Source organism: Glycine max, chromosome 15 (genome assembly GCF_000004515.6).
Source record: "Glycine max cultivar Williams 82 chromosome 15, Glycine_max_v4.0, whole genome shotgun sequence".
Taxonomy (NCBI): domain Eukaryota; kingdom Viridiplantae; phylum Streptophyta; class Magnoliopsida; order Fabales; family Fabaceae; genus Glycine; species Glycine max.
Window position 1 is genome coordinate 16567822 of NC_038251.2, and position 11425 is coordinate 16579246.

An 11425-nucleotide genomic window follows, 5' to 3' on the forward strand; every position below is an offset into this window, starting at 1 on the left:
ATAAAATAATTTATAAAAATTAAAACTATAATGTATACTACATAAGTTAAATATGAACAAAATTATAATAACATTCTTAAGATTTGGTTAAATTATACAAATATTTTTTCTTTTTATTGTAACTCTCGGACAAATCTCTTTTTAGTGTTTGAAAAAATATTACACAGATGTTTCATTCTACTTAACACACCCTCTTTTGAATCAAGGCTAAAATACATTTTTTGGTCATTCCATTTTCTTAAATATGAGATTTTATTTCCCTTATTTAATTAGACATTTCATCTCCATTTAAAATGTTGGTTATTTTAGTCTTTTATTTCTTAATTGAGATATTTCACCAGTAACTTTTAAAAGATTCGCAATTTTAGTCTTTTGTCCAATTTCAAATGTTCATCTATGCATTGAACCTTATACTTTTATGTTTTTATTAAAATATTGTTATATATTTCATTTTGTTCTTCAATGTTAGCCTTTTACTTTTATGTTTTATGCTTGTTATGGATTGGTTGGTGCCCCGTACCTTAAATTTTAGATAAGATTGCGATTGAAAAATGCTTTCTTTTATATTGAACTATGGCAAAATATCCATTAAACCTTAGAGCTAGGAATATGATGAAGGTTAATGATTATCTTTTGGTCATTGAACTTAAAACAATTTCTTTGTTAAGTATGCAAGAGATTGATATTTAATGGAAGAACTTAAATATTAGCACCTAAGGAATTAAGGATTAAAATATCATTTTTAAACTATGTCTGATATTAACATTGAATCACAAGTTGGGTATCTTATGTTAACGTAAGGAGAGTTTGATTTGGTGAAATCTAACCCCGACAATCTTTGTGATTTGAATTCCATATCATTTTATTGAGTGTTTGTAAAAAAAAAATCCCAAAAATATTATAACTTGTACCTTTGTCTTCAATATTAATGATGACAAAAAAATTACTCAAGAGACACATCTATCTTTATTGATTATATTGGATCCTAAACATAACACTATTTTTATATTAAAATAAAATGAAAATATAAAATCTTAATATTATTCTTTTTAATTATTTTTACCTAATTAATATTAAATTTAACTCGGGAAGCTAACCCATGCGGCCTGCCGACATGTTGTGAGTCTGCCTAAAAACGGTTACACGGGCCAATCAATTAGCCTAACTCATTTTATCACTTATTAATAAATAAAATAACGTGACAATAGAACGATTATTGTTTTAGGTAAATACTGAAATTGGTTCATTTTCCCAAAGTGTGATAAGGTGATAGGAGATTAATTTTTCATGTTTTTTTACATATTTAATAACTAAATTTAAATTTGTTATCTTTCTAAAATCAATTTGTACAACGTTTCATGCATTTAGAGATAAATTTGATTATTTATATTAAATTTTGCTATAAAATAAAGTTTAATTGAATTAGATTGTGATAATTCATCTATATATGTCTTAATACTCAAATAACATTTATAAAAACAATTAGTGCACTAGTGGTTGTCATGGACAACAAACTCTTCTATTTCTATCCACTAATCTTTCCATGGAAGACTCATCAAACTGCTCTAGAAACATCCAAGAAGAAGAAAATCTTACTGTTACAAAGTCATCGAAGAGTTGATAAGAAGAAAGACGCATCCTGTCAAAACATAATTGTAAATTGAAGTAGGAATCTTTACTTTTTTCGATACTCGGACAATAAGTCTTTTCATAAATAGTTGTTGTAAAAATGAGTCATGTGACAAAGTAAAAGAATAATAATTTTACTATTCTTGATTGAAGGGGTCTTTTGTTGTCTTGCTTCATCTTTCTCTATAAAAAGAACCTCGAAACTCTGTTGTAAGACACACAGACCCTAAAAATAGTGAGAGAAAGAGAAGTAGATGTTTGTAATGGTTTTGTTGCGAGCAATAATATCTAGTGTTCTTTGGATCTCCCCATCTTCTCCCTTGTTCTTACTCCTATTTGTAAGTATAATATCTACAATGGTCATCTAAGTTTTTCGAAGGCACCTTCAAGGGGCCTTAGTTATTTTCATTTAGAAAATGCGAATATGATTTAGAACCCAGACATTAACTGTATATATTTTTTTAAGAAAACCTGGGATTTGTAAGAATCCAAAGGTGTGCCCTTGATATTTAATTTCGAAAAACATAGAAGTCCTTTATGGTTAGGCTAGTGCCTAGAGGAAATTAAGATCTTCGTAAGACCCAAAGAGTGTGGGCTGTTAGTGGTCTTTAGTACTCAGCTTAATATCCAGAAAACCTATAAGGTTGTTCTTAAATTTAAAATTAAAAAAAAATAGAGTCTGAGATCATCATATTCTATATTTTTCTTAAATGAAATAACTTACAATGTCCACTTGAGAAGTGTCATCTATCCATCTAAATCGATCTTTCCTTTCGCCTACCCTCATAATAGTGTTTTCTTTAATTATATTGTATTTCTAATAAAAAAATATTATATAATCTAACTAGGAGGCTTTGCCACCTTTCTGGATTTATATTACATTCATTGTTACTTTATTTTATTTATTAACTATGTTTTAATTGTTTGTATTTATTTTTAACTTGTTATTATAATCAACTCAGTACCTCTTGCAACTCGGTACCTCTTGTATTTATTTTTAACTTGTTATTATAATCGACTCAATACCTCTTTGGTATTAGAGCCGTTATTTAGCTCTGGATAGACATAGAGATCTAACTAGTACTAACAGTTCTCTTAATAAATTTTCAACAAAAACCCTTGAAGACTTATCTGAACACTTAGAAAGCCTTTCAAAAACACAAAAGTTTCTATTTAACAAAGTGCAAAATTTAGAAAATAAAATGAATGATATTTTGGAAATTCTTAGATCCAAAGTCCAACAAATTCATTTTTCTACGAACAACCTCGATACAATCACAACACAACTCTGTAAACTATCTTTAAGAAATAATACTAATCAATCCTCAAATAAATTTGTGTTAGCAAAACCAATAAAATGAGAACTATACCCTTTAAAGGAACTTCACAAACAATTTCAGGACACAACCCTGTAACTGAATCTATAAACCAACATCCTGGAATCTTAGATAGACATGTTAGAAAACTAAGAGATAATAAAAACGTATACAAAGCAACTAGAATGTTATGCTTGCCACCAACCAGGACATTATTCGAGAGACTGTCCTAACAAAACCAATTTGTTTATACGAGAAGCAGAACTGATTAAAACTTGTAGGATGAATCTGATTCCCATAACGAAATAAAGATTAATTTTGAACACATAAAAGGAGCTAAGAATGTTGTCGTTGATATTCTTTCTTGTTTTGCATGAATCCAACAATATGAAGCCCTCTAAGGTCTCCTATCAAAACATAAAGCATAAAATGAAGTTCGGCAATCAATCATTTCCAGTACTTACAAATGAGTTTCACTACCTTGGTAGAGAAGCTATCAATGATAAATTCAATTGCCTTATTGACAATATTTGGAATATTCCAAAACACACAAACAATAACGAGCAATTCGTCTATTATGTAAAAAAAAGGGCATAATTTGTGCCTTATACAATTTATGTATAACAGATAACCAATGAGTCACTTTTCTTACAAAAGCCTCTCATTCTGGGAAAGGTTATACAACTTTTGTCCTATTATCAAAACCCCATAAAGGTGTTTACACCAATTTCAAAGACCTTTGCTTGGCAGAGGAGGATATTCAAAGCCCAATCTACAAAGGATTTTATTCAAGGAAAAAAGCAGGAAAAACCCTTGAATTAAATACCACTAATATCAACAAAATTAAGAAGGCCATTGAGCCAGAAACTACAACCATAACCATAAATGCTGACCAAGCCAAAGCCTCCCCCAAATCCTACAAAGACTTTGTTAGCCCAAATGTCCCCGTACCAATAAACTGCTTGAACCTAGTGTGGAAGCAAAGCTACCATGATGATTCACCAAGATGTTTTGATGATACCAAAGTTCAAAGAGTTGTTTCAAGATTAAAGAATCAAGCATTCAAGATTCCACCCAAAGATTCAAGAATCAAATGAAGAAATCAAGAAGCATCAAGCCAAGTCAAAGTAGGTAGTAAAAAGTATTTTTCAAAAACATCAAATAGCACACTTTTTGTTTGAAAAAGGATTTTCTGAAATCTTCTAAGTTACCCGAGTTTTTACTCTCTAGTAATCGATTACCATTTGGTAATAATCGATTACCAGTGACCAGGATGGTTTTCAAACTGATTTCAATGCTTTGCAACGTTCCAAAATGATTTTCAAATAGTGTAATTGATTACACTATATTAGTAATCGATTACAAGTGAATCTTAACGTTAGAATTCAAATCCAATTGTGAAGAGTCACAACTTTTCATAAAATACATTGTGTAATCAATTACGCCATTATGGTAATCAATTACCAATGAATGTTTTTGAAGGAAATGTTAAGATTTATAACTCTTAACATGGTTTTCTCAAAAGGTATCAAGGTTCTATAAATATAAGACCTTGGCACGCATTTTAAATATACAATAACATAGAAAAACACATTTGATTACACAAAACTTTCCATTGCTTTTCTCTTGCAAAACCTTTTCCAAATTCATTCTAAGTTTTTGTCCAATCTTTCCTTGAAGAAAGGAAAATTCTACAAAAACAAAAATTGTGCTATCCTTCTGTTTTTTCTCTTCTTCTTCTTTCCTCCTCCCTCTTGCCAAAAGAATTCAAAGAACTAACCGTCTGAGAATTCTTTTGATTCCCCAAACAAAGAATTCAAAGAACTAACCGTCTGAGAATTCTGTGTAAGAAGCGGGTAGCTTCTTGGTTGTAATAGTGAACACAAGGGAGGGTACATCCTTTGTGGTTCGCTTCAAGTAGAGGGTACATCTACTTGGTTGTTCAAAGAGAACAAGGGAGGGTACATCCTTTGTGGCTCTTTGCTTATAGAGGATTTTTACAAGGAAAGAAAATCTCAAGAGGTTGCTTGAGGACTGGATGTAGGCACGGGTTGTTGCTGAACCAGTATAAAACTTGTGTTTGCTTTCTTTTTCCCTACGCTCTTTACTTTTCTATTGTGCACTTTTTATTTCCGCTTTACTTTTGTCTAAGTTATTGTTTATGTTCTTTACTTTCTCATAACTTAGTAGTAAAGCCTAATTGAATCTAGTAACATTAAGAAGGATAAATTTTTAATTAGTCAAAACGCGTTCATAATTAATTCAACTCCCCCTTCTTAATTATTCCAATGCCACTTGTTCCAACACCTAGATGTTAGTCGTCATTTACGACTAACTTTTGTATAGAAAAAAGTTATAAAATATTTGTCTTTTCCCCAATTTATGGTTCTTTTTGTAGGTTTGCACATATTTTTAGGTTTAGTTTAGTTTTGTTTAGTAGAAATGCCCAACATTGTGAATTTAATGTGTTTCAACTTCAATTTCAGGTAAAAAAAAAAGAGGAAATTTGTGAAGGCTAGCTCCACTACTGCATCAGGAAGCATTTTATTCGCTAAGCCGGCCCATGGCCCGCCAAGCGAGAGTTGCAGACCAATCAGAGCTGCAGAACTCGCTAAGCGCGATCCTTCGCGCTAAGCCCAATTTCTTCTCTGACATGTCATATTTTTGAATTGGGCTGAGCGAGTCTGCCCGCTGAGCTCGTGAGTGTGAATTCTGAAAACTTAAAAGTCCTTGAGTGCTCGCTAAGCGAGTGACCTGCGCTAAGCGAGGCAGTCAAAACTACCAAAAATAAGGCTTAATTGCCTTAGGCAGTTTTCTTTTGTGCATTTACAAACATCTTCTCACTCTCATCCTTTGCATCCTGCACTTATCTGCACTATGCTCACCTTATGCTCTCTGCTTCTCTGATTTCCTCTTGCTCATTTCTTATTGCAATCCAAGTAAGTAATCCCAACTTTGCACTTTAATTTTTGTTATGAACCTTAGAATAAAGGACTTATTTTAGTAGTTTGAAGCTTTGATTTTTGTGATTGAGTTGTTGCTGTTAGGTTAGTTGTTAGGGGTTTTATTTCACACACAATGTACATGCTTTTGTGATTAGGTTTTGAGGCCTAATAGAGGCCTATGGTAGGGGGCTGAAAAGCCCTAAGTTTTTCTGGATTTTTCGATGATCTCGTTGAGCGAGCCTGCTCGCTAAGCGAGTTCATCAGTTTCAATTGATTTTCTTGGTTTTTGGATGAACTCGCTTAGCTGGCCCTGTTCCCCTAAGCGTGTTCATCATTTTTGTACATATATTTGAATGTTCGTATGAACTCGCTAAGCCATTGCACCTTGGGCTTAGTGAGTATTTAAATTTCCAACTTGTGTTTTTGAGTTCGTATGAACTCGCTAAGCCGGCATGCCACGCTTAGCGAGTTAGTTTGTGTAGGTCATACTCTTAGAGTCCTTTTATCTTCTATTGGTGGCTAAGCGAGTACTCTCGCTAAGCCACTTAGCCCTGGTAGGCTGAATAAGCCTGGGCTAAGCGAGTCAGTCTCGCCGAGCCGCCCAAGGCAAGCGTGTTCATCATTTTTGTACATATATTTGAATGTTGAATGAGCGCCATGGAAGCTCCTGGGGAAGGATTTGACGGTGCTAACCCAGACCTGGAGTGTGTTTTCATATTCTAACCTTGCCCCCACTTCTCATACCTCTGATCTGAACATGGATCGGGCGAGGTTAGTTTATGGATTAGTTATGAAGATGGACATGGACGTGGGCTTCCTCATATCATATCAAATCTCTCAGATGGCCCAGTCCAACTCCTCGAGGCTCAACTTTCCAGCCCTCATTTCCGCACTCTGCGTGGCCCAAGGAGTAGTGTCAGATTCTCTAACCTTCGAGTCCCTCAACCTTGCCATTAATTTGGCATACATAAAGAAGAACTGTTGGAACCTGGACGATCCCACGATCAAATTTCCAGGGACCCGCAAGGCACGAGCTTGAGGATCTGAGGGTCCATCTTCAGCTGCTCTTCCTGCTCCTGCTTCCTTTGCACTTGCTCCTTCTCCAGCTCCAGCCCCTTCTACTTCAGCACCACCACTTCCTCCTGCTCATTCTCCAGCACCAGTTCCCTCTGCTCCATCCTCATCATTCCAGTGCCGATGCTTCGAAGTCACCATTCCTATGTTGCAGAGCATCCACCGTGGCTTATGCATGGTGATGCAAAGTATGCATGACTCGGCTCAACATTGACCTTTTATCAGCATGGATGAGTTCATGGCATAAGTGGCCTGGCCAGGAGTCCAACCTTCTCCTTTAGGGGGAGGTGAGGCTTTTGTAGCCCAAGAGCCTCAGCCAGAGCTAGAGGTTACTCATGAGGCCATTCCACAGGTTTCACATGCTACTTTACCTGTCGTGGAGGTCTCTGAGGGTGAAGAAGGCGCCGAGGACACTGACTATGCAGCAGATCTATAGGCGGCGCAGAGTACCTGGGATCCCTGGCCTACAGCACATTGGAGACACCTCAACCAGCCCAGGATACTCCTTCTTCACCTCATGGCCAGCCTACGTCAGCTCAGGACGAGCCTATTGTTGCTCAGGATGATTGTTGACAGGACTTTCATTTATTTTTCTACTTTAGATACATTTTATTTTCAGTTTATGTTTTTAGTACAGTTTTTATGTTTAGTTTATTTAGTTAGTAAATTTTGAAAGCTTGTTGAACAGTTTGCAGTTTGATTATTATTGCAGTGGTTTGATTTGATCTGAAAATATTGTGTTTGTGATTGGATTGGATTGATCAATGGCATGAATTGAGTGAACTGTAATGCGTAAATCATATGCTTTGAATAAGTATTCAGTAATTAGAAGAGAAAGAACATGGATTAGATACATGATTGAAAAGGTTAGTTGGTTTGACAAATTGATTGTGAAGGAAATCATTAGTCGTTACCCGGTGAGTGTGTGATCTTTAATTGTGAGAGAACGACTAACATTGGGTACTAATTTTTGCATGAATCTCTGATTACTGAATGAATGCATGAGTTTGAAGATGATGAAGGCCATGATTGATTGAAACAATCACTTAGCCAAAAAGCTTACCTTGTGCATGAATGTCATATCCCTTGCACCCATGTTGAGCTGAAAATTTAATTGCTTGATTTGAACCCTGAGCTTATGAAATTATATCTCCATCTACCTTGTCTTAGGTTGTAGGAGAGCATCATTCATAACAGGATTGGTTCAAAGCAAATTTTTTCCAAATTTGGGGGAGTTCATTAGGTGATAGCAATTGTGGTAAGCAAAATGTCAGCACACACAGAAAAGTATAAAAAAAAAGAAGAAGAGAGAAATTTCAAAAATAAAGCTAAGTGTGTGCTGTCATAAAAGCTGTTTGAAAGCTAAGTGCTGTAAATATTGAAAGGCAAGTAATTAAAGATGAAATAAAAGAGAAAAGGGTTGATCTAAGGATGAATGCTCTCCTAGAACTTAAGACTTTTGCATCTTAGAAAAACCATGATTTGTTTGCAGCCCAACCTTATTACAAGCCAAGAAAAGTCCTTCGGATTCAAGTTTGTGTGTTTGTGACTGTATGGCATGAGATGAAATGCAAAGATTGAGACTTGTGTTGGTTGTTAATTGATAAATTTCCTAAACACTTGAGCTTGAGTGAAACAGTGACCATGAGGAAATCGCTTGATGATCTTTCCTTGATATCTTTCTTGCTTACTAACTTATTTCGCTTGTGTGCCTAATTATCATGTTCATATCTCTGAAAAACTGCATATCTTGTGAAAAACTGTTGGTTGAAGCATTGTATGCCACTTATGTCATGTTATTGAATGCTTGGAAACAAACACAATTTTGAATAACCACTATGATCTTGTCACTTGAGGACAAGTGAATTGTTCTTTCTTTGCTTGAGGACAAGCAAAATTGTAAATTTGGGAGAGTTTGTTAGTCGTCATTTACGACTAACTTTTGTATACAAAAGTGTTATAAAATGTTTGTCTTTTCCCCAATTTATGGTTCCTTTTGTAGGTTTGTACATATTTTTAGGTTTTGTTTAGTTTTGTTCAGTAGAAATGCCCAACATTGTGAATTTAATGTGTTTCAACTTCAATTTCAAGTAAAAAAGAGAAAATTTGTGAAGGCTAGCAGCTAGTGTCTCGCTAAGTGAGGCTTGTGCGCTTAGCGAGAATCATGCACTAAGCGAGGCACTCAGCCTGCTTAGCGAGTTGGGAGAATCTGAGAAGCATCTACACGTTCAACACATCGTCAGCTCGCTCAGCGATACATTTGTCTCTTCCTGCTCTAAGCGCGTCCAGCTCGCTCAGCGGATGTTCACTTACTCGCGCTAAGTGCGAATATGGCGCTAAGTGTGCCTTCGAGGTCAAAAAGTCCTTTTTAAGCCTGGAGTGAAAGAAGAGACAAGAGCTTGGTGGAGAATAGAGAAAAATAGAGAATAGAGGCGCAGAATAAAGCAAGAGAGCAAAAACCTTAGCTTTTAGGTAGATTCTAGGTTTTTTAGCGATTTTTCGGTCCTTAGAGGTGGAGGAGACATCCTCCCCATTGTGTATCTGTGAATTGCTCTCAAACCCCTTCTCCTGCTTGTAAAAGGTGCTTCCTTGTGATGGAAGGCTAAATCCATTGTTGGGGAATTCTGCTGAGTACTTGATGTAAACTCTTATCCTATCTATTTAAAGTTGTTTTATGTGTTCATTGTTTCTATCTGTGCTTTATTATCGCATGCTTGTGGCTTGATCACCCATTTGTATGTGTTGTTAGGAGCTTTAGCATTGGAAAATGTATTACATCCTTAGAACTGGATAGGACAGGGCTAAGTTATCGTATGTCTAGACACGGAGTGCGATAATTTAGTTTTTATTATGCTGTAGTCGTAACGTTGTTCGGTTAGGCTAAGTTCAACAAGAGACATCTGAGAACGAAGCTTAATTTGGATTAGTCCAAACTCATGAGACATCGATGTTTGGTATTTTGGCCCTCAACATAGAACATAGAAATAACCTTAAATAGAGAAATACTTTTAATTGCATCAAGTATCTCAGTAAGAGGACCCAACATTTTTACATATCTGTTTTCACATCCACTTGCTCATATTTACTGTTTTCAATTAGAATAGAAATCACTTTTGTTTTTAATTCATGACTATCAATTCTTTCCACAAATGTCTGCCTATTGAATGATGCTTTGCCAAATAAAACAAGTTCCCTGAGTTCGATACTCAGTTCTTACTATTTTATTATTACTTTCACGACTCGGTACACTTGCCGGTTAGATTTCGCATCACCAATTTTAACAAGTAGTACGGGGGCGAAACACTAGACAATTTCTAGAAAATACAAAAATTACTCTTTAGGGTACACAACAACCAAACCCTGATTTCTGGCCTTTACATAGGTGTGCATGCCTATTTCAACCAGAAATTTGGGTGTACCATCAAAACGCCATTTTGTGAAGATAAAATTAATTGTCCATGCAAAATAAAATTTCTTTTCAGGAAAGCCAGGCTAGACCTAGACCAGTTCAAGTCATTCGGATATGAAGACTTGGCAATCTCCATAAAAAGTCTTCTGGACTATGGATGTCTGGAATTAATCCTGGTCCCTCCCTCAGACACATTTGAAGGGTTTAATCCCTCTATAAATGAAGCTATAAATCTAATACAGGCAGAAATGATGAATTATATTTCCATCAAAATTATAACTTGCCCGAGCAACTTTTTTGCTCGAAATTATCCCTGTCATGTTATGAAACTCCTACCAGAATATCACACGAACTTTCCCTGTCTGTTAAATGATGAATATGAGACCTGGGATGTACAGGGTAACATACATTACCAATGTAGCCTCACGAGGGCACAAATACAAGGGTACCAATGGTTTTTCTCAGATTCAGGTAGACGGGATTTTGATCTGATTAGAGAAACCCATGACACAATACTCTTCCTGCCAGCATACAATAGGAAGTTTTTCATACCCTTCCTTGTTGAACATAATAATAAATTGGTTCAATTCTTGTAAAAGGAGAAGAAGGATAAAGAGATTTATGAGGCTAGTGGTTGTCATGGACAACAAACTCCTCCATTTCCATCCATTGATCTTTCCATGGAAGACTCATCAGACATTCAAATATTTTAACCTTTTGTGATATTTTTAAGTGTACTTGGTGCACTATTGTGATCCCATTTGGAGCACTATAATTATAGAATTTAAAAAATAAATATATTTGAAATGAAATTATAAGCAATCTCATGGAAAGAAAAGAGCATGAATTATAAATTCTGTAGTGTGTTTCGATGGAGCAATTCAGCAGGAGAATTCTATTTTTTAAGGAATTTAAAAGGATTCATGATAAAATAGCATGTTTGGATAGAATATTTGAAAGGAGATTTAATTTTTGGTATTTTTATGAATCATTTTGATTGACTAAAATAGTGGGATTTCAAATTCTCTAAAAAATTATAGAATTTGAAATTC